The sequence below is a fragment of the Tachyglossus aculeatus genome, chromosome 14 (genome assembly GCF_015852505.1).
Source record: "Tachyglossus aculeatus isolate mTacAcu1 chromosome 14, mTacAcu1.pri, whole genome shotgun sequence".
Taxonomy (NCBI): domain Eukaryota; kingdom Metazoa; phylum Chordata; class Mammalia; order Monotremata; family Tachyglossidae; genus Tachyglossus; species Tachyglossus aculeatus.
This window is the reverse complement of record NC_052079.1, coordinates 37,792,558-37,814,512: the sequence shown is the minus strand read 5'-3', so window position 1 is coordinate 37,814,512 and position 21,955 is coordinate 37,792,558. Positions and strand designations below refer to the sequence as shown.

General features: G+C 44.1%; 1 long non-coding RNA gene across 1 annotated transcript in view; it reads right to left on the bottom strand.

Moving 5' to 3' along the window:
- Positions 1–21,955, bottom strand: part of LOC119936513 — a 70,722-nt gene that overhangs the window by 30,835 nt on the left and 17,932 nt on the right. The window contains exon 2 of the long non-coding RNA XR_005453789.1: positions 9,352–9,472. This is a non-coding gene — a long non-coding RNA (uncharacterized LOC119936513). The remainder of the gene's footprint in view (positions 1–9,351; positions 9,473–21,955) is intronic.

Sequence of the window (21,955 nt, the reverse complement as noted above, 5' to 3'; positions counted from 1 at the left end):
AAATTAAAAAGAAATCTAAGCTTCATTTGGCCTATGACCAAATGAGCTGGGTCTGGAAGTCTTCCAAGGAAAGCAGTTTCTGGAAAGAGATGCAAATCACACATCAAATGTAGATCAAGAAGGTGTGATACAATGACCTCAAAATTTGTTTGCACTGAGCAAACAATTAACCTGTGATCCAAAGTAACCTTTTGTATGAGTTGGTTTTTTTTTTCTTTTTGGGGGTAAGGAAATCAAAATTTGTTTTCACTGAGCAAATATTTAACCTGTGACCCAAAGTACCTTTTGTATTAGGCGGTGGGTTTTTTTCTTTCTGGGGGTAGGGAAATCAGCTCTAATCAAACACTTGGTACCACCAGAAAACTCCAACATCAACTGAGGGTGCAGACTATTAAATCAGCAACTTCTACCTTGCAAAATTTTTATCTTGTGATACTATTTTTCACCGAATGGGTGTCGGTGTGAAGTGAGTGACATATGACATGGTGGGAAAATGTTAAAATTTGCAGCAATTCTCGCCTCATCTGAATTGTGAAGTACATATAAAGATGAAATCAATGAAAATGGACATTTTTTGTTTTACGATTCCCTTTCTGTTGTTGGAGCCACCTAGGCCAGGGTGAGCATAATTAATAATTATAGCTTTTATTAAGCGCTTACTATGTGCCAAGCACTGCTCTAAGAGCTGGGGTAGATACAAGGTAATGAGGTTGTCCCAGGTGGGGCTCACCGTCTTAATCTCCATTTTGCAGATGAGGTAACAGGCACAGAGAAGTTGAGTGACTTGCCCATGATCACACAGCAGACAAGAGGCGATTAGAACCCATGTCCTCTGACTTGGAGGACTTGGCTCTTGACACTAGGCCAAACTGCTTCTCAAAATTCAACTCACAATCCAGATCTAGCCCATCATTGATTTAATGGGGCCTGTGGGATGGTCCTGGAATGGAATCTGAGCCCAGAAGTTTACCTGGGTCTGCCCTCAGTGTTTCAAAGCCTCCAAGGTTGCATGGGTACAGTCACCGTCGGTGACTTCCACAGTGCCTCTGGGGTCACCTACTACACTGCTTGTTTGTTTTAGGGTACTTGTTAAGTGCTTACTATGTGTCAGGCACTATTCTAAGCAATGGGGGAAGTACAAGTTAATTAGGTCGGATGCAGTCCCTGTCCCGCATGGGAACTCACAGTCTAAATAGGAGAGAGGCCATGTGTTGAATCCTCATTTTGAAGATGAGGGAACTGAGGCATGAAGAAGTTATAATAATAATAATGATGATGGCATTTATTAAGCGCTTACTATGTGCAAAGCACTGTTCTAAGCGCTGGGGAGGTTACAGGGTGATCAGGTTGTCCTACGTGGGGCTCAGAGTCTTAATCCCCATTTTACAGATGAGGTAACTGAGGCCCAGAGAAATTAAGTGACTTGCCCAAAGCCACACAGCTGACAATTGGCAGAGCCGGGGTTTGAACCCATGACCTCTGATTCCAAAGCCCAGGCTCTTTTCCACTGAGCCACGCTGGCTTGCCCAAGGTCTCACAGCAGGTGAGTGGCAGAGCCAGGATTAGAACCCAGGCCCTCTGACCCCCAGCCCCTTGCTCTTTATTTTGCTAGCATGTTTGGTTTTGTTCTCTGTCTCCCCCTTCTAGACTGTGAGCCCACTGTTGGGTAGGGACTGTCTCTATATGTTGCCAACTTGTACTTCCCAGGTGCTTAGTACAGTGCTCTGCACACAGTAAGCGCTCAATAAATACGATTGATGATGATGATGATCTCTTAGTACAATGCTCTTCACACAGTAAGTGCTCAGTAAATACAATTGATTCACTACTTACCTAGGAGGTTGACCAAAGCACTTGCATTTCAGAAGGTAGTGAAGGGTCACTAATGACTCTGGAAAGGTTTAGAAGATCTGAGACAACAAACTCTCTAACAGAAGCTGATGTCTAAAAGTCTCTATCCAGAAGATGAAAACTTCACCTATTCACCTATTTCTATAAGCAATCCCTCATCAATATCAATGTTTATTATTGTGTGCACTGTTTTAGGTCCTGAGGGGAAACATACAATTAAGTCTCTGCCCCCCAAGGAGCTTAGTCTAATGAGGGAAGATAAGCAAACATAAAACATTAATTAAACACATCGACTTAATTGCTACATTCTTAAGGAGTGAGGGTACAGTAATGGTTGACAGAATTTGGGAGGTAGCAAGGAATTAGCCAGAGAAGGCTCCACGCAGGAGAGGAGGTTGTAGTAGTGTTTTGAGGGGTGAGAGAAGAGATGGATGTGCTTTGACGCGATGGAGTGGGGAAGACATTCCAAGTCGGGAAGTAATAATAATAATAATAATAATGATGGCATTTATTAAATGCTTACTATGTGCAAAGCACTGCTCTAAGTGCTGGGGAGGTTACAAAGTGATCAGGTTGTCCCACAGGGGGCTCACAGTCTTAATCCCCATTTTACAGATGAGGTAACTGAGGCCCAGAGAAGTGAAGTGACTTGCCCAAAGTCACACAGCTGACAATTGGTGGAGCCGGGATTTGAACCCACGACCTGTGACTCCAAAGCCCAGGCTCTTTCCACTAAGCCACGCTGCTTCTCTAGTAAAAGTAGAAGTAGAAGAGGGAGGACGGATGGTGGGAGCAATGACTTGGGGACTGGGAAGTAGAGTCAGAGGTTGGTTTTTTTTTATGGTGTTTTTTAAGCACTTAATATGTGCCAGGCACTGTATTAAGTGCTGAGGTAGATACAAGCTGATCAGGTTGGACACAATCCCTGTCCCATATGGGGCTCATCATCTTAATCCCCATTTTACAGATGAGGTGACTGAGGCACAGGGAAGCAAAGTGACATGCCCAAGGTCACACAGCAGACAAGTGGCAGGGCCAGGATTAGAACCCAGGTTTGTGAGAAGACAGTGGAGACCCCAGCAAGACCATGGAGGAAGTCTAAGCCGGAAGCAATAGGAGCCCATTTAGGAGGGTAGTACCTGCAGCAATGAAGAACAGACAGATATAGTGAATATTATAGAAAAATGGGACAGAAAATGGAAGGATTTGATGTTAGATGAATGAGAGAGAGAGCGAGAGCAGTCAAACATGATTCCAAAGTTGTGAGGGTGTGGGAAAAGGAGAATAGTGTGATTACTATTGGTAGAAAAGTTGGGGAGAAGGTCTGGGGAATATTTGGTTGATTTGCGACAGCAGTAGTTTGATATGAATGGGATTCTTCATGTTCTGTTTTCCGTTTTTCGTTTGTTCATTTTTTCCTGGGAATTTACTGGGAATTATTATGGTACTAAAGTAACAGAAATGGGTGAAAAACGAGTTTTAAAATCTAGAATATTTCTGGGCAACTAAAGGAATTGAGCGCTTAGAACAGTGCTTGGCACATACTAAGCGCTTAACAAATACTATTAGTATTATTATTTTGGGAGTTTATTTATGGCCTTGGTGCCTCCCCGCCCTCCGGCCCCCAGCTAGGTCTTGGACAAGGGGCCATTTTCAGACCACAGGCCACCGTTTTAGGAGCCGAGGGAGAGGGAAGCCGGACAAGGAGAGTCAAAACTAAACTCTCTGTTACATAACCAAATGAATGGCCACCCCCCTCTAAGACCACATGTAACTTTTTCTTTGACGTTCCTTGGCCTAGAGAGGGTGTTTAGAATAAGATTTCCAAAGGGGAAAACCTTTGCTTCTTGCAATGCCTCCTCCTCTGAGCTGGGCAGCTGATGCAGCCTGTCCTCGACTGAAACCATAGCTCTGATTTCAGAGTAATTAGCTACTGGTGGGTTCAAGGTCAGCCAAGAGCAGCAAGTAAGGAGGTACAAGGTCAGACAGGAGTAGCAACTGGGAGGTTCAACGGCCGACAGAAGCAGCAAGTGATGGGGTCCAGGGTTTTCAGTGGCAACTAAAAAGATGTCGCACGCTTCTCCTTTCCCACCCCTTCTCTTTGTGCCCCACAAAATGAATCCAGAACTGCAACCCAGGGGGATCGGATGCATTTTAACTCCCATGTTTTCAATCAGTGGCAGAGTATTAACTTTAACATGTTGTTTTCAAACACTGTTACATTTTTAAAGTTTCTACAGCTTAAATGACTACCCCGGGGGCACCAAAGATGCATTTAATTCTTAAGAATGGGCTCCCGAGAGAAAGATGAGACCTACAGCGAACTGACCCAAATTCAGTTACTCCATCGGGGTCATTTCCATCTCCGTCTTGTTCCGATGGACTCGGCTCCCAGGGGTGCCCCAGTGTCGTGTGCTTTTATGGAGCTTTTTCGAGGTCCCGGAGGAGCCTTCTTTTTGGAAAGGGGAAGGGGTTTAAGGGTGGGGTATGACCGTGGTCTCCAGGGCCTCAAGTTGGGCGCATGAGAGCATTCCCACCAGCCAACTGTCGAAGCAGCGTGGCTTAGTGGAAAAGGCACAGGCTTGGGAGTCAGAGGATGTGGAATCTATTCCCGGCTCTGCCACATGTCTGCTGTGTGATCTTGGGCAAGTCACTTAATTTCTCTGTGCCTCATTTACCTCATCCGTAAAATGAGACTGTGAGCCCATTGTTGGGTAGGGACCATCTCTATATATTGCCAACTTATACCTCCCAAGCACTCAGTACAGTGCTCTGCACACAGTAAGCACTCAATAGATACAATTGAATGAATGAATGGGGATTAAAAGTGTGAGCCCGAAGTGGGACAACCTGATTACCTTGTATCTCCCCTAGTGTTTAGAACAGTGCTTGGCACATAGTAAGCGTTTAACAAATACCATAATTATTCATTATTATTATCATTATTAACTCTTACTGTATTGGGCAAATGGCCCAGTCTTGGTAAGCAGAGAGACTACCTCTCTGGACTTGAAGCTCATTCATTCATTCATTCATTCAATCATATTTATTGAGCGCTTACTGTGTGCAAAGCACTGTACTAAACACTTGGGAAGTACAAGTTGGCAACATATAGAGACGGTCCCTACCCAATAACGGGCTCACAGTCTGGAAGGGGGAGACAAACAACAAAACAAAACATGTGGACAGGTGTCAAGTCATCACAATAAATAGAAATAAAGCTAGATGTACATCATTAACAGAAGAGATAAAATAGTAAATATGTACAAGTAAAATAAGTAGAGTAATAAATCTGTACAAACATATATACAGGTGCTTTGGGGAGGGGAAGGAGGTAGGGCGGGGGGATGGGGAGGAGGAAAGGAAAAAGGGGGCTCAGAGTGGGAAGGCCTCCTGGAGGAGGTGAGCTCTCAGTAGTGCTTTGAAGGGAGGAAGAGCTAGCTTGGCGGATGTGCGGAGGGAGGGCATTCCAGGCCAGGGGGAGGACGTGGGCCGGGGGTTGATGGTGGGACAGGCGAGAACGAGGCACAGTGAGCAGGTTAGCAGCAGAGGAGCAGAGGGGGCGGGGTGGGCTGTAGAAGGAGAGAAGGGAGGTGAGGTAGGAGGGGGCAAGGGGAGCTCATTGTGGGCAGGGAATGTGTCTGCTTATTGTTACAGCATACTCTCCCAAGCACTTAGTACAGTGCTCTGCACACGGTAAGCACTCAATAAATACAACTGACTGGCTGACTGACTGCCTCAAGGCTGAGGGGATCACAGAGGAGAGAGGCTCTGGACAGCTCTCTGCCACTCTACCACCCTTTAACACACAGTTTAGGGAAGCAGCGGGGCCTAAAGGAAAGAACACAAGACTGGGAGTTGGGAGACCTTGGTTCTAAGCCTGGCTCTGTCACTTCCCTTCTGTGTAGCCTTAGGCAGGTCACTTACCATCTCCAGGCTTCAATTTCTTCATCTTCCCACACCATAGACTGTGAACATCATGTTGGGTAGGGACTCTGACTCGGTCTTATCTGGTTGCCAGGTACCTACCCCAGTGCTGAGCACAAAGCAAACAGTTAACATATGCCATTATTATCTTATTGTTTTGATTGTTACTATTACCACTACTAGTAATAGTACTTTGGAAAGCAGCAGTGACCACTGCAGCACTACCAGGACAAGTGATCAGAACAGCAACAAACAGGAACAGCCCCCAAGGCCTTGGAAGCTCATCCGATTCCATGCTGCCACTGTCTCTCCCTCCCTCTCCTGATCTGAGAAGCGCCGGCACTAGCTCACACAGGCTGTCTTACGCAGTTCCTTTATTCCTGTTGTTGGCCAGATCCCATCCAGCTGCTTTGCTTAGGGCCCCTAAAGTTCCTCTCTGTTGTGTGTGCTGTGCCCTTTCTCTGAATATTTGTTGAAATCCAGCAGGGTACTGGATAATAATAATGATGGTATTTGTTAAGGACTTATTATGTGTCAAGCACTATTCTAAGCCCTGGGGTAATAATAATAATAATAATAATGGCATTTGTTAAGCGCTTACTATGTGCAAAACACTGTTCTAAGTGCTGGGGGGGATACAAGGTGATCAGATTGTCCCATGGGGGGCTCACAGTCTTCATCCCCATTTTACATATGAGGTAACTGAGGCTCAGAGAAGTTAAGTGATTTGCCCAAGGTCACACAGCAGACATGTGGTGGAGCAGGGATTAGAACCCCTCAACTCTGACTCCCAAGCCCGGGCACTTTCCATTAAGCCACACTGCTTCTCTACAAGATAATCAGATTAGCTTGCAGATAAAAGGGTAGACAGAAGCTAATCTGGTTGGACACAGTCCCTGTCCCTGTCCCACATGAGGCTCACAGTCTTAATCCCCATTTTTACAGATGAGGTAACTGAGGCACGGGGAAGTGAAGTGACTTCCCCAAGGTCACACAGCAGATAAGTGGCGGAGTCGGAAATAGAACCCAGGTCCTTCTCCCAGGCCCGTGCTCTATTCACTAGACTACGCTGCTTCCCATAGGCCAACACTCCTCTCCCTTTCCTAAGTGGAATAATAATCATAATCTCTTAATAATGGTGTTTCCTCAGCACTTACTATATGCCAAGCACTGTACTAACTATTGGGGAAGATAAAGATAATCAGGTCTGATACAGTTTCTGTCCCACATGAGGCTCCCAATCGAAGTGGGAGGGAGAACAGGTATTGAACCCCACTTTATAGATGAGGAAACCGAGGCACAGAGCAGTTGAGTAACTTGCCCAAGGTCACACAGCAGGCAAGTGGCAGAGCAGGGTTTAGAACACAGGTCCTTATGGAGGAAGATAGAGCAACCTGGGTTGCCTAATATACACAAAGACCAAAGCTACCCCAAATAATTCACATTTCTAAGGAGAAGCCAGGCTCTCAAATTCTTCCAGATTCCATTCTGCACTGTCCTGAGCTCAGAGAAGCAGCTCCCTGGCATGTATCATCACTCCCTTCAGCGCTTAGAACAGTGCTTCAGCGCTTAGAACAGTGCTTCAGCGCTTAGAACAGTGCTTTGCACATAGTAAGTGCTTAATAAATGCCATAATTATTATTAGTCTAATGGCAGATAGAAACCTCTCTCCACCCCACTCGTGTTCTCCACTAGAACTGGGCCGCCCTGAGACTCCGGAGACCTGGGCCTCTCATACATATCTATTCTATTTATTTTATTTTGTTAGTATGTTTGGTTTTGTTCTCTGTCTCCCCCTTTTAGACTGTGAGCCCACTGTTGGGTAGGGACTGTCTCTATATGTTGCCAATTTGTACTTCCCAAGCGCTTAGTACAGTGCTCTGCACACAGTAAGCGCTCAATAAATACGATTGATGATGATGATGATGATGATAAAGCAGCTCCCACCTTTGAGGATTGTTCAAGAGCTGCCAGGGCAGAAAGACATGGTAATAACAATACTACTACTACTACTACTAATAATAATAATGGCACTTGTTAAGTGCTTACTATGTGACAAGCACTGTTCTAAGCACTGGGGCACATACAAGTTAATAAGGTTGGACTCCGTTCCTGTCCCACATGGGGCTCACAGTCTAAATCCCCATTTTATAGACGCTGTAACTGAGGCGCAGAGAAGTTGAGTGACTTGTCGAAGGTCACGGAGCAGACATATGGTGCGGCCAGGAATAGGACGCCACGGGAGACCCTATGGTGTCCATCCCCAGACTGAGAACACCACCTTCTTCCCACAGGTGGAAAATTTGGCTCTTTTTTTCTTCAGCCATTGCTTAAATCACACACTTTAACTCCACTACTAGACAACAACGTCCGAGAAAAAAAAAAGGGCGCAACATGCGAACTGTCAATATAGGGTCTTGTTCCACCAGAAAAAGTGTTTCTCATTAACTGCAAGCACTAAACCAAACTAGATACAATACAGCTCATTCTGGGAATAAGTTTTATTCCTACAGAAACAAATTTAGTCTAATTATTCCCATGGACACTAAAGAAAATGCAAAGCAATTAATTGTAGAATCAAGTCCTTTTGAAATCATAATAGGCATTTCTTCGATCATTGGACTTCTTATTCATTACTTCATATGTTTCGGTAACAGTCAGATGCCGGCCAGAAGATCTTCCCCACTGGGAAGTAGGCCATGATTTGTAGTCAGGCAATATTATAGCATGTGGGAAACATCTATTTAGCTAAAGACCAAATCTGCCTAAACGAGTAAACCCCTGAGGCTCTCATGGAAGCTGGATCTGTACGACCAGCCGTAGAACTGAGGGCTGACAGGTTATCAGTCACGGAGCGAAAAAGAAAATCAATATGGAATATTTTATCCAAATGCCTCTCCGTGTTATGTTTACATGACAGTCAATCTGCTCCAGCTTTGCAAGTCACTGAGTCTGTCCAAGCGTCGATACTTCTTGTTTGTGGGAAAATAAAAGACACCAGATGGCAGTAGGAAAAATGTCACGACTAAGATAAGCTTCCCTCTCCCAATTAGAAGGCAATGAAAGCGACGGAACAGAATGGTGAAGCCTGAAATGCACAGAGGCACTCCATCACCCCGCACATAAAGTGGGACTCTCCTAAGAAGCCTGTCCTTCACAATACCGGCTCACATATTTCAGAAACACTAGCTCCCAGAGCTGTAGTCCTCACCACAGGAAGTCACAAATCATCGGAACAGCTCAAGCGCAATAGTTGGGTGACCTTGGGGAAGTCGTTTAGCATCGGGGGGCTCAGTTATCAATCTGTAAAATGGGGACAAGACCACCTGCTCCCAACGGAATCGCAGGGATGGTGTGAGGATCAGTGAGACGGTTTTGCCGTCCTGAGGCAGGAAAGCCATTGAACTGGGTTGCCATTCTAGGCTCTCGGCTCTTCCCCAGAGCAAGTCCATAAATCCCCTCGGTTCTCTTCCAGCCTTTAACCACCAGCACACTACCACCGCCCCCACTCCTGGCATCGGCATTTTTTTTTTTTATGAATTGGATTCTAGAGCATTTTTCCTTCAGGTTTACCTACTGTTTCGCTTCCGGCCATTCTTATTGAGAACAGGGGCGGCGAGTCAGCCAGCGACTTTCTAGTATCAAACTGCAGATGGTGAATCTCACACTTGTCAGGGACTGTAGTCACTCTGTTCTGAAAGACAGACATATATAATGTAAGAACACAGGCACACAGTGCGTGTAAGTTAATTTGCGGAGAAGACACAGCCGTGGTAGTTTCTCCACTATATAAAACCCATGCCTATAAGTGTGCCTGCATACATATGTGTGTATGTGTATGTTTATATGTACATATACATACACGGACAGACACACACACACACACACATAAATATAATATCTGTCTTTCCTAGTGGAGCCTCCAGTGAAGAGCCTGCTAAGGCTACATCTTAAGCACATACTAACTTAGAGGAATGTGTCTATTTATAAACTCACTTTGAAGTTTCTCTCTGGTGAGTTACAGTCTTATTAAACCCAATTTGAAGGCCACTGGGTCAGTTACAAAATCTTTATCAGCTCTGAAGGTTAAAGGGAGGGGTCCACGGCTTTTCCCTCTCCCTAGCTGTCACTGAACAGTATAGAAAGGGCCACTTCTCTGGTGCCATTTGTCTCTGGACCCCGATTAGGATGGCTTTAGCACGACACACAAACCCCAGTGGTATTAGGTTATCCTTTAGGCACCTGTTTGAAAATATCATCTGGATTCCCTTTGGCGGCTATTTGCATGCTAGGATGGGATCCGGAGCTCGAAGTGCTGTAATTTTGATGAGACGGAAATCTAAGGCTGGGACCAAGGTCATTCCATTCAAGTTGCAAATGCTCTTCCTTTAGGGACGGGCCAGTAAGGTTTATTGAGCTCTCTCGGGGTGAGTAGCAGGATTCGGGCACAATGGCTTCTGCCAGAGGAAGTTTCAAACCTCATTTTTCTTCTACATCGAGCTGATTCATTCATTCATTATTGTACTTGTCATCATCATCATCATCAATCGTATTTATTGAGCGCTTACTGTGTGCAGAGCACTGTACTAAGCGCTTGGGAAGTACAAATTGGCAACGTATAGGGACAGTCCCTACCCAACAGTGGGCTCACAGTCTAAAAGGGGGAGACAGAGAACAAAACCAAACATACTAACAAAATAAAATAAAGTGTTTACTATGTGCCAAGCACTAGGCTAGATACAAATTAATCAGGTTGGACACAATCCCTGTCCCACATGGGACTCGGAGTCTAAATAGGTGTCATCTCCTATTATATGTATATAATATGTTACATATACATATATATTATGTATATATGTTTGTCCAGCGCTTAGAACAGTGCTTTGCACATAGTAAGCGCTTAACAAATGCCATCATCATTATTATTGTTACATATTTATTATTCTATTTATTTATTTAATTTGTACACGTTTATTCTATTTATTTTATTTTGTTAATATGTTTTGTTCTCTGTCTCCCCGTTCTAGACCGTGAGCCCACTGTTGGGTAGGGACCGTCTCTATATGTTGCCAGCTTGTACTTCCCAAGCGCTTAATACAGTGCTCTGCACACAGTAAGCGCTCAGTAAATACGATTGAATGAATGAATGAATCTCCATTTTACGGATGAGGTAACTGAGGCAAGGAGAAGTTAAGTGAATTCCCCAAGATCACACAGCAGACAGTTGACAGAGCTGGAATTAGAACTCAGGTTCTCTGATTCCCAGGCCTGTGCTCTTTCCACCAGGCCGTGCTATTTCCCTACATCATCATCATCATCATCAATCGTATTTATTGAGCGCTTACTGTGTGCAGAGCACTGTACTAAGCGCTTGGGAAGTACAAGTTGGCAACATATAGAGACAGTCTATCAGATACAGGAGACAGGTGTAGAAGAACATCAAAACCTTTGTCTGGTGCGACCTTGGGCAAGTCACTTAACTTCTCTGAGCCTCAGTTACCTCATCTGTAAAATGGGGATGAAGACTGTGAGCCCCACGTGGGACAACCTGATCACCTTGTATCCCCCCCAAGCGCTTAGAACAGTGCTTTGCACATAGTAAGTGCTTAACAAATGTTATTATTATTATTATTATTATTATTATTATTATTATTATTATTACGCCCTCCTTTCTTGCTTGGAACTCCCTCCCCCTTCAACCTGCCAGACCACTGCTCTCCCCATCTTCGAAGCCTTCTGATCCTGGCTCCACCACTAGTCTGTCCTGTGACCTTGGGCAAGTCGCATCACTTCTCTGTGCCTCAGTTACCCCATCTGTAAAATGGGGGTTAAGACTGTGAGACCCATGTGGGACATGGACTGTGTCCAACCTTGTATCTACACCTGCGCCTGGCATAAAGTAAGCACCTAAAAAATACCATTTAAAAAAAATCACTTTCTGAAAGGTTTAGCTGACTAATCTTTCTTCTCCCCACCCTATTTTCCCATTACTGTGTCACCTATGCACATGACTTCTCACCATTTAAGCACTTAGGAATTCACTCCCTACTCACCCCCACAACACTTTATATACCAATCTTGAAAATTTCTTGTTTCCCTCTACAGATAAAATATTTTAGTGTCTGTCTCCCCAGCTAGATTGTAAGCTCCGTGAGGACGTGGATCATGCGTACTAATTCTACAACACTCTCCCAGGTGCTAAATATAGTGCTCTGCACAGAATAAATAATAATAGTGGCCTTTGGAAAGCACCTACTTTGTGCCAGACACTACTAAGAGTTGGGGTGGATACAAGCTAAGCAGGTTGGACACAGTCCATGTCCTACATGGGGCTCACAGTCTTAATCCCCCTTTAGCAGATGAGGTGACTGAGGTACAGAGAAGTGAAGCGACTTGCCCAAGGTCACCCAGCAGACAAGTGGCAGAGCTGGGATTCGAATCCAGGTCCTATTGACTCCCGGGCCTGTGCTTTATCCACTAGGCCACGAGTAAATGCTGGACAGAGAATAATGATTGGTTGATAGTTACTTTAAAGTTACAGTGAAGTCAAACCTTGAGTACTGTGACACAGCACTGGACAGGAGGGAGGGAGCAGCGGCCAGAAAGGGCTTGGAGATCTCGGGGAAGAGGCCTTGGGAAGACCGTGACACCGAGGAGGAGACACAAAACCGGCATCAAGGGGAACTCTGAACACTTTAATATTGAGCAAACTTTCCGTGCTGACAAAATAGAAGATTTTATCCCCCTTGGTTGCCAGAGTGGACAAAACTTCATCTTTGAATATGGACAGCCATTCTGTTCTCCCCAGTACTTAGACTGAAAGCCCCATCTGGGACAGGGACTGTGTCCAACCTGGTTAAGCTGTATCTTCCCCAGCACTTAGAACAGCGCTTGACACATAGCAAATGTTTAACAAATACCACAGTCATCAAGTATACAATTCCCACCTCACTGGGTGAACCAGGTCACTTGATGTCAAAGGAGGTTGGGGATTTTAATTTTTTTAGAAATAACAAACTAAGCAAATGTGACAGTTCCAAGCGTTGAAGCACTTCCCATATAAGCACATTTTTAAGCAAATAATTCCTGGGTATGCAGAGCCAATAGAACAGGCAAAATTAAAGAGTAACATGAGAATTTCAGGTAAGCAAAAAAGCCCCCAAACAAGACCAGAATTTTGGTGATCATTTAGGGAAAGGCATCCAGCCAAGACCCTCTGAATGGTAGAGTCGGAAAATGACTGAAGCGTGAACCAGAACCTTGGTGACAGCGAAATATGGATGAACTTTACAGAGGTTAAACAAATGATAAGGGGAGGACTTCACTAACGCACAATGGAAGCCCAAAGTAAAAGGACAGGCAGATTTCCAATCTGCAGCAAGTAAGGTAAACTCAGCACATAACCTGGGAACTCAAAGAGAGTGTTGCTTGTCCAGCCTATCTACATTAAAAATCATGAAAATTTGGGCTGGTCTATTATGAAAGATCAGTCAACAATGAAGAAATGGCACAGTGGATGCCATGTGAGGAGAGATCTAAAGAAGAATAGGCAATAAGGATATGGTAGATCAAACCCTGTGAGCTACATGGGAAATGCTAAAGGGTTAGTTCTGAGCCCTAGTCCAAAGTTTGGACTAGAAAACTAGGAAACTAGGAACATTAAAAAAAAAAAACCCACTATTTTCAAAAACTGATTTTAACACTCTGGAACTGATTTTTTAAACTGTACCCCCCCCCCCCCCAATATTTTCAGGATGTAAATGTGATGAATGGCAGAGAAAACAAATACATTTAAAAGATCAAGGAAGAAATCTGTTTCAAAGGTTTTTCTTTCACTCATTCATTTATTGCAAAGCATAGTTTGCTAAAAAGTAGGCTTGCGTCCTGATTTTCATATTTGTGGAAGTAAATAAGGAATCTCAAGTGTAGCCAGATAAGCCAAGGAAAATTTTTTTTTCCAGATTTGTTTCTAAGTTCTATTTTGAGATAAGCCAGAAAAGATATGCAGCAACATATACCACGCAAGGTTAATCCTTTGCTAAGACGCTGAGGATGGGACACTGTTAACTGGGACAACTGTCAACTTCTCTTGAACTGCCACTACTAAAATGGTGAATCTGAAATTTTTGGATTATCCCTCACCTATTGCAAAATAAAGAAATACATAGACAGATACATAGATATGGTCAGGGCACACCCAGGAGTGTCGTTCGGCATATTCCACAGTGGCAGTGTTTTGGGGGTTTTTATGGTATTTGTTATGCAGCTATTATGTGTCAAGCACTGTTCTAAACACTGGGGTACATAAAATTAATCAGGCGGGATACAGTCCCTTTTCACATGGGGGTAACAGTCAAATAGAGGGAGAAGGTATTAAATCCCCATTTGTAAACACGCTATGGGCAAGGAATCTGCCTGCTAATTCTGCTGTATTGTACTCTCCTGAGTGCTTAGTAGAGTGCTCTGCACATGATAGTGCTCAATAAATACCGCTGATTGATTTTTGCAGTTGAGGAAACTGAGGCACAGGGATTAGAACCCAGGTCCTTTGGTTTCCTTATTCACTGGGCCATGCTGCTTCCCAATCAGACACACTGCAGGTTGAAGAGGAACTCGTGAAATCCATCAACGGTACTTACTGAACATTTACTGTGTTCAGAGGACTGTACTGAGCACTTGGGAGAGTACGGCACAACAGAGTTACTAGATGTATTCCTATCCCTCAAGGAGCTTTCAGTCTTGAGGGAAAAAGCTTAAAGGCAGTTTATTCAAAATAAATAAAAGGAAACACATCTTCACACAGCGGGTAGTAAACGGAGAGAGTCAGGTGCCATGCAGATTAAAGAGGGGCTTGGATTGATTCATAGGTGAGGGGTCTATTATGAGCCTGAAAGTTAGGGACGTAGAGAGAAAAAATAGGTATATAAGATCGAACATCCCATCCATTAGGATAGAGGAAAGATCACATTTTTCCTCCAACTATTCTATTGCTTCAAATCAATCAATCAATCAATCAATCAATCGTATTTATTGAGCGCTTACTGTGTGCAGAGCACTGTACTAAGCGTTTTTGGGAAGTACAAGTTGGCAACATACAAAGACAGTCCCTACCCAACAGTGGGCTCACAGTCTAAAAGGGGAAGGCAGAGAACAAAACCAAACATACTAGCAAAATAAAATAGAATAGATATGTACAAGTAAAATAAATAAATAAATAGAGTAATAAATATGTACAAACATATATACATATAAACTGCAAATGAGCCTTGAACAGACCAGTATTTCATAGCATGTGGGGCAGAGGACTTTTGATGATAAAATTCCAGACATCATATGCTGCCTTCCTTCTTTTAAAATTCACATCACAAAAATAGACCAAAGAAAGCAGTACAGTTGAATATTTAATTGCACATTCAATCATGTATTCTATTTCATCCTGCTATGTTCGGACTACTACTTGTCTTACCCTAGTTCTTCCTTCCGCTCCCATGATTTGTAAATCATGTCCATCTGTCTGTCTCTCCCACTATATTGTAAGGCCCTTGGGGACAGGGACTGTGTGTGTTTTGTTTCTATTGTATCCCCCCAAACCCCAAATCCTTGCACAAAGTGGGTGCTCAAGAACCTTTGATATTCTTTCCTATGGACTAGATGCTTTGATCGTCCCGATTCTTTGATCTTCCCTTCTCTGCTCTTGATCCTCCCGCCTCATTTTCACCCTGGGTTGCTTGGCACCATAGTTTTGTGACTACTTGCTTGGACCAGTCCTGCCCTATCATGATGATGATGGCATTTGTTAAGTGCTTACTATGTGCAAAGCACTGTTCTAAGCGCTGAACTAAGCTGTAGCTATCGCTTAGATAGCGCTGTTCTAAGCTATCATGGCTCATGGCTCTTCTCAAAGGGCCCAGGGTGACTGCCTTGTTGGGTCCATCTCTCTCCCTCCAGTCCAGCCCCTGCGCTTCAATCAGCAGTGAGGGCAGATGTTGTAGTGGTTTCCCCGGTGTGTCCTTAGTCTGCCCACAATCCCCTCCAGTCTTCCCCAACAGGGCTTCCACCCCGCCACAGGAAGCCCTCCCGACCAACACATATCCAGCCACGGTATGGTCCGCATCAAACCTCCAAACCGCACATTGTCAGCCCTGAAACTCACCCTCTCCTACAGTCAACTCTGCTCAGGGGACAAGAAGACTCTCCCTTTTTCTTTTTTGAAGGTTTTTTTTTTTCTTCTAATGGCATTTAGTAAGCACCTACACTGTACTAAACGCTGGGGTAATTACAAGCCACATGAGAAGCATGGGGTAATGAGAAGCAGTGTGGTGTATCAATCAATCAATCGTATTTATTGAGCACTTACTGTGTGCTAAGCACTTGGGAAGTACAAGTTGGCAACATATAGAGACGGTCCCTACCCAACAGTGGGCTCACAGTCTAGAAGGGGGAGAGCACAGGCTTGGCAGTCACAAGAGCATGGGTTCTAATTCTGGCTCCTCCACTTGTCCACTGTGTGGCGCTGGGCAAATCACGTCACGTCTCTGGGCCTCAGTTACCGCATCTGTAAAATGGGGATTAAGACTGCGAGCCCCATGTGGGACCGGGACTGTATCCAGCCTGGTCACTTAGCAACTCCCCCAGTGCTTAGAACCAGTGCTTGGCACATAGTTAGCACTTAACAAATACCATAATTATTATTATTGTCATTACAAGATAATCAGGATGGACACAGTCCATGTCCCATTTGGGGCTCACAGTTTGACTCCACATTTTACAGATGAGGTGACTGAGGCACAGAGAAGTGAAGTGACTTGCCCAACATCACACATCAGACAAGGAGAAGCAGCGTGGCTCAGTGGAAAGAGCCCGGGCTTTGGAGTCAGAGTTCATGGGTTCAAATTCCGGCTCTGCCAATTGTCAGCTGTGTGACTTTGGGCAAGTCACTTAACTTCTCTGTGTCTCAGTTACCTCATCTGTAAAATGGGGATTAAGACTGTGAGCCCCCGGTGGGACAACCTGATCACCTTGTAATCTCCCCAGTGCTTAGAACAGTGCTTTGCACATAGTAAGTGCTTAATAAATGCCATTATTATTATTATTATTATTATTATTAGTGGTAAAGCCGGGACTAGAACCCAGGTCCTCTGACTCCCAGGCTTGAGCTCTTTCCACTAGGCCATGCTGATTCTTGATCACACTGTACCTCAATTATACCCACTTGCAGAGTTATAATACTATTTTTGGACAGTCTATAAAGCTGTTCACAGTTCACGTAAGAATTCACAGTGGGGGTTGAGGTAGAGGAGAATGATTGCTATTGGTACATCTTTTCCATTGTTTAGATGGAATAATACCCGGGCCCCAGCGTGTTCACTTGGCCCACAGTAAAGGAAGACTCAACCCCAGCGAATTTGGGGATTTTAATTGAACTTGACCCCTGAGAGCTGAAACCTGTTTACTCTTGGCTAATCAGGGCCTCGTCCTGTCAAAAGAAAAGGCACTTGAGTAGCCATTGTGGACATCTCCACAAGCTTTCCTGGGCATCAACACAGTTTTTGGTCGGCTTTTTATTTTAAATTTAAATGAATCAACATCATGGGGCTCTAGTGGAGGAAATGTGCCTGGTAAAATTGGTTGGTAGTTCAACTGTTCCCAGATGGGCCGCTGACACCATGTTTATGACAGACGAATGCATTTGTTCTGAATACATTTTTCGATGCATCCATTCCTCAACTCCATGTCCACCACGGGGTGAGCTGTCTGGTCCAACTTGTACTTCCCAAGAGCTTAGTACAGTGCTCTGCACACAGTAAGCGCTCAACAAATATGATTGCTTGAATGAATGAATGGTCAAAACCTTGGCAACCAGGGGTGGAAGTGAAGCGGGACCGTCAGGAGCGGAGCACTGGGAAAAGCTTAAGTACCGGGCCACCCGTTCCAACTGGAATTGTTGCAGAGTGGATGCTTTTATCTGGACCGGGAACTAATAATAACAATAATGGTATTTGTTAAGTGCTTGCTACATACCAAGCACTGTACTGGGGTGGATACAAGCAAATTGGGTTGGGCACAGTCCCTGTCCCACATGAGGCCCATAGTTTTAATCCCTATTTTACAGATGAGGTAACCGAGGCACAGAGGTAGTGGGGGCTGGGCCGCTCTCACCGGTAGACTTGCACCCAAGGCAGCACGATCCTTACCCCGGGGCCACGGCGTGGTGATTGGGGAGCCCATGTGGCTCTGAGTGACATGGGGGGGTCGTCCTGGGAGGCGAGCCAGGGAAAGACCATCCCAAGCTCCTGCTGCTCCAGTCAGCTGGCCAGCAAGACAGGGTCTCTGGCCCAGCTCAGGGACCTGAGGAGTCCCCCTCCTCATTCATTCAGTCATTCCATTGTATTTATTGAGCGCTTACCGTGTGCCGGCTTTGAGTCCTGTGGCTCTTTCTGCTAGGCCACACTGCTTCTCGTGCCCCTCTGTTTTCTCGTTGTTTTTTAAAGGTAAGCGCATCTCCAGACCAACAAACCTGCATGCCAGGTTCAACCTTAATGAGAGGCTGACTGGCTGTGTAGTGGGGAGCGCGATGCTTACCTGCGATAAAGCTGCCAGTTGCTTAATCACATCGCACAACTGCTAAAGAACACGGTTTGTCTATTTATTATTAGACTGGACTTTAGGGGTGGGACATGCACCAGTAGTCAAGGTCTGAGAGAGAAAGGAATTACCGGTTTTGTTTTCCTTTGCTATTTCCTGTAGCCCACGATGGATTCTGGGAATCTTGAATAGGCAAATTTTAAGATGGCAATCAGTCAGATTGCTCAAGGTCTCCAATAAGCCTGGGAGCAATCCAGAGGGTCGAATAAAAGCCTAGTGCATGTACAGTGTTGGAAAAATAAATGACTAAAGATGCTATGGTTGAGTAAGATGAAGTCTGGATAGTCAACTTGTGCATAGTTGCTAATAACTAGTTGTCGAATCGCTTTGTCACACAAAATCCATAGTGTGGTTGGTACCTCATTTTGTTTCAAAGCTTGAAGTCTAATGCCAACGAGAAGCAGCGTGGCTCAGTGGAAAGAGCACGGGCTTAGGAGTCAGAGGTCATGGGTTCAAATCCCAGCTCAGCCACTTGTCAGCTGTGTGACTTTGGGCAAGTCACTTCACTTCTCTGGGCCTCAGTTACCTCATCTGGAAAATGGGGATGAAGACTGTGAGCCCCACGTGGGACAACCTGATCACCTTGCATCCTCCCCAGTGCTTAGAACAATGCTTTGCACATAGTAAGCACTTAACAAATACCATAATAATAATATGACTTTACATGTCTCAATTGCACAAGGCGGGTTGACAAAGGGCAGGAGGGCTTTTTTTAAAATAGAAATTATGAATGGGTGGATGAATTCAAAAGAGCACACCCTATTCCGAGAATGTCTCTTGGAAGTCCTCAGGAGGAAGGCTTTTTCCAAGGGAAAATGGGAGGTTCCCAAATAATTAAAAATAAAACTTTCAATCTCAGTTCAATATCTAGGAGATTGTTCCTAGAGTTCTGTCACCTCCCTTCTCTGCTGATAAGTTTATAATAGGGTTTTATAAGTTTAAAAGTTTTATAATAGGGTTGCCTTTAGGACCACTAAGCACTCCGGCAAACAGTTTGTTAACCTAAAACATAGCTAACCCCTGGACAAGAGTTCAGGGCTGAAGACAAATTGGAGTCTGTGATAAAGTGGCCAGATTTTCTAGAGGACAATGAGATGTAATTTCCAGAGGGTGGAGTCAAAGTCCAAGCATGTACAGGGAACTGAGGGCAAATGGAAAAAAAAAAATTAAAGGAGAGAAAGAGTCAGTAAAATACCAAAAAAGAGAGGCAGAAAGAGTCTTGGATGCAAATAGAGACACAGGAGAGAGAGACAGAGAGAGGTGTTAGGGAAGCACACACAACTTAGTAGAACTGGAAATCAGGAGACCTGGGCTCTAAACCTGGCTCTGCCATTTGCCTGCGGGGTGACCTTAATTTCTCTGTGTCTCAGTTTCCTCATCTGCAAAAATGGGAACAAAATACCTGCTCTCCCTCCCCCTTAGACTGTGAACCTCTCGTGGGATGGGGACTGTGTCTGATCTGCTTTTATGGTATATTCTCCAGCACTTGGTATAGTGCTTGGCACAAGTGACACAATTATTATTATTGTTACAAGCGCTAGATGCTTATAAGGACGAGAAGTCTGGTGACATTATCCATAAACACCCTGAGAGCTACAAGAAGGGAGTTAGATTTACTGATTGGCACAATGGCACTCTGAAGTGCATGAGGGGATTGCACTAGAAAAGGGAATATAATTCTCTAAAATAAGCATAAGTAAGATGTAATTAATAATAGGCGGGTTTATTGGAAGACTACAATTGCTTTGGACCTGTGTTTCACGATAGCTACCTGACCAAAGAAGAAAAGTAACCATGTCCTGCCTGAAACACAGACTACCTTGCTGCCAGACTGGGTCAGTGATTATAGATTCCACGAAACAGCCTCGCTGATAAGCCAAAAAATTTGGAGACTCAATGTGTGGCCTTGAAAGAGTCAGCCAAGCTCTTTGCAGATCTCAAATGTCTCATCTGTAAAATGGAAATACAAGTACTTGCTACTTATACTACTCATAGAGTTGCCCTAAAACTCCAGGATTGGATATTGAAGGCTTACAGGAGTGAAAGGAAAAATACATAATTTTACCAAATACAGTAAATTTTGGGTTTCCAAAAAGGTGCTGTGTTGAAACTTTTCCCTTTGAAAGTATTATGGACACACAACTGAACCTTCAGAGTAACGCTAAGCAAAATCAATCAATCAAGGATATTTATCGAGCACTTACTGTCTGCAGAGAACTATACTAAGCTCTTGGGAGAGTACAATATAACATTCATTCATTCAATCGTATTTATTGAGTACTTACTGCATGCAGAGCACTGTACTAAGCGCTTGGGAAGTGCAAATCGCCAACACAGACGGTCCCTACCCAACAATGGGCTCACAATTGGTAGACACGTTCCCTGCCCACAACAAGCTTACAGTCTAGAAGGAGGAAAGACATTAATAGAAACACATTACAGAGATGTATTATAAGTGCTTTGGGGCTGATGTAGGGGTGAATAAAGGGGCAAATCCAAGTGCAAGGGTGATATAGGAGGGAAAATAACATCAAGACTTGAATTAAATGACATTTGACTCTAAAGAGTGCTGTCACTCTGGATGTTTACTGCATATGGAACCATTAGCAGCAGCTGTTGTTTTAAGAGAACCGTGTCATTTTCATATATTAGTAATAAAATGTTACAAACGAGTATAATGGTAATGTAATTTTAGCAAGAAGCCTTTTCTCATTCACTGAGCTCTAGGAAACAATTTGGGGCATCTATTGTCTTTACTTAAATGTCTTAATTCGCATGTATTTTCAGGTTTTCGAAAGTAGAATCCCAATTGTGGCTCTCTAACATGCAGTTGAAACACCCAGGGAGTAAATTGAACAATGGTAGTCATGGCAAAGAAAATGAACAATACTGTAAGGTAATAATATCTTTCAAGGGGAAAATTTCAAACCTAAATCTTGAGAGCCTGAACATTTTTTTTTTAATCCTTCAGGACTGCACTCCTAATTCTGTTTTAGTACCATGGGTGTGGCTGAAAGATCAGTGCACACGCATACAGCTCACAGTGTGTCCACACACAGAGAAGCCTAGGCATTGGCTGAGCCTGTGTCTGTTTTCAAGACTATTTCTGGGTACCCTGATTTTTAAGAATCCTCTGCTCAGACAGTCAATCAATCAGTCGTATTTACTGAGCACTTACTGTGTGCAGAGCACTGTACTAAGTGCTTGGAAGAGTACAACAAAATATGCAGGATCTAATTCATGTAACACAAAGAAAATGTAATTCTCACAAGGGAAAGAGTACAACAGAATGATATCAATGAGTTAGTAGACAAGTTCTCTGCCCACTAGTGCATGCTACGTCCAGAGCACTGTACAAATACTTGGGAGAGTTCAATTCAACAGAGTTGGCAGGCATGTTTCCTGTCCACAAGGAGCTCAAGAAAAATAGCCCCTTTATATTCATTCAGTCATATTTATTGAGCATTTACTGTGCGCAAAGCACTGTACCAAGCGTTTGATATATATATAATAATAATGATGATGGCATTTA